This window comes from Thunnus albacares, chromosome 22 (genome assembly GCF_914725855.1).
Source record: "Thunnus albacares chromosome 22, fThuAlb1.1, whole genome shotgun sequence".
Taxonomy (NCBI): Eukaryota; Metazoa; Chordata; class Actinopteri; order Scombriformes; family Scombridae; genus Thunnus; species Thunnus albacares.
This window is the reverse complement of record NC_058127.1, coordinates 25,069,427-25,076,124: the sequence shown is the minus strand read 5'-3', so window position 1 is coordinate 25,076,124 and position 6,698 is coordinate 25,069,427.

The following is a 6,698-nucleotide window of genomic DNA, read 5'->3' as shown; positions in this document are numbered from 1 at the left end:
CGGACAGAGAGCAGCTGCTGCTGCATGAAAAATAACAACAAATCTGGTTTTATTTTTTATCTTATGACTCCAGCTGATCTTCTATTATTGCCTCACTCAGTACACTGGTCTTACAGGTATCTACAATTCTGATATGTGACAATGCTGCCATCTGCTGTGTCCCTGACAGCTTTCTCATTATGTCACCAGTGGTGGAAGAAGTACTCAGACCCTTTAAAAGTACCAATGAAGCAATGTAAAAATACTCCATTACAAGTAAAAGTCCTGCATGAAAAATCCTACTATAGTAAAAGTACATAAGTATTATGAGCTTGATGTAGTTAAAGTATTGCAGTAAAAGTAGTGGTTTGGTCCCTCTGACTGATATATTATTATATATGACATCATTAGATTATTGATAGTGAAGCATCAGTGTTAGAGCAGCATGTTACTGTTGTAGCTGCTGGAGGTGGAGCTAGTTTACACTACTTTATATACAGTTAGCTAGTTTAGTCCAGTGGTTCCCAACCTAGGGGTCGGGCCCCTCCAAAGGGTCAGCAGATAAATCTGAGGGGTGGTGAGATGATTAATGGGAGAGGAAAGAAGAAAAAACAAAGTTCTGATACACAAATCTGTTTTCAGTTTTTGGACTTTTTCTCTAATCTTTGATTTTTGGTGAAATATTGGATCACTTGAACATTTATTGAAATGAAAGCATGTGAGAAGTTTAGAGGGAAAAATAAATCACTATTTGTTGAAGCTGTTAACAGCTCATAGATGGGTGTCCTGGTGGCCTAATGGTTAAGGCACATATCATATGATATGATATGAATACTTTTTCTTTTTTTTTAATACCTACAAAAAATTCCACAGGGTTGGTTTGCGGCTTGTGAAAGAGTTGTGGGGGAGTAGTTATTGCTGGGAATTTAGACTTATGACCTTTTCCAGAAATCCTGTGTGAGTCACTGTGTGAACAAGTGGTCTGTGAACAGCAGTCCAGAACCAGTCAACTGGGAAGGAGTCAAAGATCATCTTTGAACAGAGACATAGGTTTATCATCTCCACCTATGTACAAACACTTGTTTTTGATGACACTCAAGTTCTATTTGAGATGCTGAGATATGATTCAAAGCTCTGAAAAACCTAATAAGTGGACCTTGAGTTTAGTTCATTTTGTCCCAGAAATGTCATAGAGTATATATTGTATATTAAATCAAATTAGAGAGTAAATGTAAGTATCTAAATAAAAACATTGTGCCTTTTATTGAGTAATTTCTTTACAACACTTTTATTTCCTTCATTACATTTTCTGGCAACTTATTACTGCAATATTTCTTGTCTGCTTTTATTTATTTATTTTTATCAAATTTATTCTATTTTGATTGATTTTATTCTCCTTTTCACTATCTTTTTAAAATTTGTTCTAATGCATTTATTGGCCTTATGTAAAGCATGGAATTGTCTGGAATTGTTTGAAAGGTGCTGTACAAATGCATGAATGGCCTTGCCTTAGCTTAAAAAAGTCAATTATTCGTGAATTTATTATCACAAAATGGCTAAACTAAATTGGCATGACTAAAAATACCATAGATATTTGGAGATACTTAGACTTTTTTTCTTATTATACCATGACATTTGCTGTGTGTATTCATAGTCCCTAGATGGTGAATCCTAAAGCTTTCAGTGATCCCGATGACCTTTCATCGGCTCCGCCATTGGGTTTACATTAACAGTTGTGCACAAGTAATTGAGCCATTCATATTCCCCAGAGGATGAACCTTTTCCATTTTGTGTTCCTCCGGCACCACACTCAGGACAGAATAGTACCCTTGCACACAAGAGATCTCATAATCAAACACACATATTGCTGTGAAACCTGCCGAGCCTATTGCTTGGCCCCCGGCCGCTACTTCAACACATAGAAACATGAATAAAATTGATATTAGGTGTGAATGAGTATATACACACATGATATGAAAGACACTAAAATTCTATTATACACAGATGTTATAAATAATAAGTTCTCTAATGGTAAATAAATGTGCTTTTCTCATTTCAAGTATCCTAAAATAAGGGCTGCATTTAAAAATAAAATAATGTGCATCCTAAAATAAAGTGAATTGATCATATTGGGCTCTCAGATTGTTCCTATTTTCTGTGCCTGTGTAGTCACTCACTGCTGATGATGTTCTGCTAAATGTGCTGTCAATGCTACACTTTCCGTCTAGACACAGGGTAAGAGTGTCTTGATTAAAAACTCTGTTTTTGCTGTCTACTTTTCTCTTTTTAGAGCACTTATCTCTGACTCGTGTCACGCCTTGTCTATGCTCTCTCTGATATGCTGGAGTCAGTCGGCAGAGCCCTGAAGCGCCGCCCTGCCCCTACACAGAGCGGAGCAGCTCATTGATTGCTAGTTTATTCAAAGTTTATTAATATTAAACGTATCACATGTCCAAATTGCACCAAATTCGACACTGCCACTCCCTTGGGTCTCCAGCCATACACCCGCCAAGTGTGGAGTTGATCAGATGAATGATTCAAGAGATATGCAAAGGACATACATACAGACAAAGATTCCTCCCTTTAGTAGATAGACTGGTGCAGTGCCCATTCAAAACGTGCCTGTTCGGAACGGGCTGATTGCTTATTATTTCTTGAGAACTGCCTATGTATGTATCAATTGACAAACATATCAATTAAAACAATAATGAGTTAATAAATTAAATGGTTTAAATCCCAACAGAAACTTCACCAGTGAGACTAAACTGAGGTTGAACCTTTGAAGCCGTTTATGGCCTTCCATTGGTTGATTCTTCTGCCAATCAAACATGTCTGTGCTCCTATTAGCTAGTTTTACTGCCTCCACCTCTGTTTTTTCTCCTGTGTATGCTCATTCTTTGCTCTTGGGCAGTTTAACTGAGCAGGGCGTGTGCGTTTATCCTGATCAGCAAGTCAGAACCCAGAAGCCCCACCCTGCTGTGATGTTGATGGTGTTTATATCAAACAGTCCCCGCGGCACTCAGACATGAAGCTGAGCAGCTCGCTGTCCGCTTGTTTATTCAAAGCTTATTAATATTAAACGTTTCACATATCGAAATTGGACCAAATTTGACACTGGATGTCCTTGGGTCCCCAGCAGTAGACAGTAAACAGTTTTCGAGATATGCGAAGGACAAACATACGGACAGACAGACAGAAATTCCTCGCTTTATATAGAGAGATGACCACATGATCTTTCCTTAAAACTACCCTTAGGATAAACTTGACATTTTTGGAATAGAATAGAATATGATACAATACAATATAGAATATCTTTATTGTCATTGTCATCAAGTGGCAATCAAGTGACAAATAGTATGAACAGTAACCGGCAGTAGTAAGTAGTACAACAACTCAGATGTGTATTGCAGCAACAGAACCCATAGAGTACAGAAAAGTATCAATTTAGTAACAGTCTAAACAGTATGTACAGTATATAACAGTATAAACAGTGTCTGGCAGTATTAAACAGTGCAAGCAGCTCAGGTGTGCAATGCAGCATCAAAACCAAAACAGAATTGAAATGTACATATAGCATCTTCATAAAAACACTGTGGCTGAATGTATTAGTCCCTGTACACTGAGGTTATTAATTACAGCAGCTGTCACTGTGTTGTAGATACAGATATTGGACATGATATCCAGACAGTAATACAGAATAGATGAGAGTGGACCCCTGTGTGCTGTACAGCTTACATGGCAGCATAGTGCAGTATGTGTGTGTATGTGAAGTCAGTTGTGCCAGACAATTATAGGGGCAGTCAGACAGATTATGGGGGGTGTTTTTTAGCCGTAATTCTTGTAAGGATCTAACAATAGTAAATTATTCATTCCATTCAGCACTTTCATAATGTGTGCTGTAATGAAGATTTCAGCTTCTACAGGTTAATTTTATTTGCACTCTTGAATATATTTCAAAATCCTGAATGAGAACTCAAACCTGGTCGCTCTACCTCTGAACGCCAGAGCTGTGGTTTTGGAACTTGAGCAGGAAGCAAAACACAAACTTCACTAATGGGGAATAAACTGTAAAAAGTCATATGAATCATCACATAACACATGCAACAAATATGTCTGTTATTACAAATATGATTTAAAAACTGAAAGCTTTTTGGAACCCTTTCTTCAGTCTTCAATAACTTTTACTAAGCATCCACTACTAGGTTAGTGGGAACCAAAACAGAGACACAGACAGACAGATATGAACAAAGATACAGATGCTCTACCTAGAGGGATGGGTTGTCACCAATTAGTCAGTGTCCATACTCAGGGCTATCTGATTGGTCTTATTCTAAGGCACAACTTGTACTTCATTACAGCCGTTGCTCGGAAATTACCCTTGGTGACTCTTGGTGTCACTCCCTCTTACCATGGAACCACTATCTACATTCCCGTACAAAGGTGTACCTGACGCTACTCTCTCTGCCTATCCCTAAAGAATAACTGTTTGCATCACTCATACTTTCAAGGATTGGAAGGTCAGGATGATCTCCGTACTTTTTCTACTACTCTGTGCACAATATGATTGCATTTACAATTTGCTATGTAACTATAAGTAATGTTTTATTGATTCCGTAGTATGTATCGTAGTTTCTTTCAACACCTTTGTCGTTTTTTCATTTTTCTTTTGTTGTGCTGACACATACTCCAGAACAAATTCATTACATGTACTGGTTTCCGATTTGGATTATCACAATGTTTTTTGTTTTTTTTTACTGTTTTAATATACAAACAGCCTATTTCATCAGAGGTTGACACCATAGAAACCAGACCGTTTATGGGATAAAACTGTGTTTCATAGACTTACAGTAGCTCTGATTTTAGAGGAAATGCTCCGTCTGTTGTCCTTGCTGTGCTGTTATAAGTCTCTTGAAATGTCTTCCTGTTTGTAAAGTTCACAAAACTTTGAGACTTGAAAATGGGCATATGAACAGAAACTTTTTGTAATACAAGAAACTACCAAAATTACCAAATGATCCTCCTGTTTTTGGTGTTCATGTTCATGTACTGTGTGTTTTCTGGGTTTCACAATTCTGACAATACAGTCATAAAATCTAACTCAGGATTACAAATCAGTGCCAAAGTTAAATTCTTTCAGGCGTTCAGGTACATGCAGTACTTTTTGGCCGCCTACAGTGAAAGAGACAGAGAGAGAGACAGAGAAAGAGAGAGAGAGAGAGAGCACAGTGGTTGAGCAAACTAGAAAGTGTACGAAGAGAGCAAGCGGTGCTTCACATTCTGCTGATAGTTTAAAACATTCAAAAATGAATTAAAATTAAAATTCTTACATAATTCTTACATATTGCACCTTTAACACAATAGTCGGGTCCCCAAAATACCGAAACAGGTTTTTCTTGCTGTAATCATTCCTCCTGTTCACCTGTTCATACTGACCATTAGAATATCATTTCATAATGCACTTACAATGTAAATGATGGGGCCAAAAATGTATTTAAAAGTTTATCTGAAGTTAATATATAATATATATATTATATAAACCTGACTGTTGTTTTAAGACACGCTTGAAAAATTGTGAACCTATCCTTTAAATAGTCAGTGATAATAGAGGTAACAAGTCTGGATGGATGCTAAATGTTTGTGAAATAAGTGAGGCTGTGATCAGCCTGTCAGACATCAACCTTGCATGTCAGGCTGCTGTGTCTGTTTTAGAATAACACATCTTTGCCATTTGTTCCTGAAACTGGACATATTAGAGGCATCTGGGCAGACATGGTGACCACCACAAGAGACGGTCATTTGGTGTCACAGCACCCCTCTGTGGACAAAATCCATCAGACTGACTGGATTGTCTCTGGGACTGTGCTTTACCACTTTATCATTCCCCACTTGTTTTTCTCAGTGTCACATAATAATTGATTAGTGATATGTATGTTCAGTGACTAATATTGTCATTGCATATACTGTATGCGGTGTAGGCTCTCTTCTTATGTTAAGGTAGGAGTCCAGATTATTTTAAGGTAAGTCTTACCTTAAATTTTAAAAAGAAAAAAAAAGGCTCTGAGAAATTGTGAAAACCATTGTCAGTATTTTTCGCTGCTAATATTGATGAACTTTAAAGCTATAATATGCAACTGTTCCGCATTAAAATGTCTAAAAACAACTAGACCTGTGTTATATACAGTCCTGTGCAAAGGTTTTAGGCACCCTAGATGTTTAGATTCTTATCCATTATGCAATACCATCAGGGAGGTGTCCGATCGGTCCCAAATTTATTCATGACATGACAATGACCCCAAGCATACAGCTAGAGTCATAAAGAACTATTTTCAGCAACAAGAAGAATGATGAGTCCTGCAACAGATGGTATGGTTTGGCTCCCACAGAGCCCTGATCTCAACATCATGGAGTCAGTCTGGGATTACATGAAGAAGTACCTGAGATGGCCTAAATAATAAATCCACAGAAGAACATTCTTTCTCCAGGATCGTTACAACAACCTACTTGCAAGTTACCATGAAAAACTGTGTTAAAGTGAACCGAGGAGAACTGCTGCTGTTTTAAAGGCAAAGCTGTTCACAGCAAATATTGATTTCATTGAGGTTTCTGCTGTTTACTCAACTTTGTAAGAAGTTAATTGATAAATTGAAACAATTTATAGCAATATTTTTGTAAGCATTCTCACTTTACTTTTAGTGCCTAAAACTTTTGCACAGTACTGT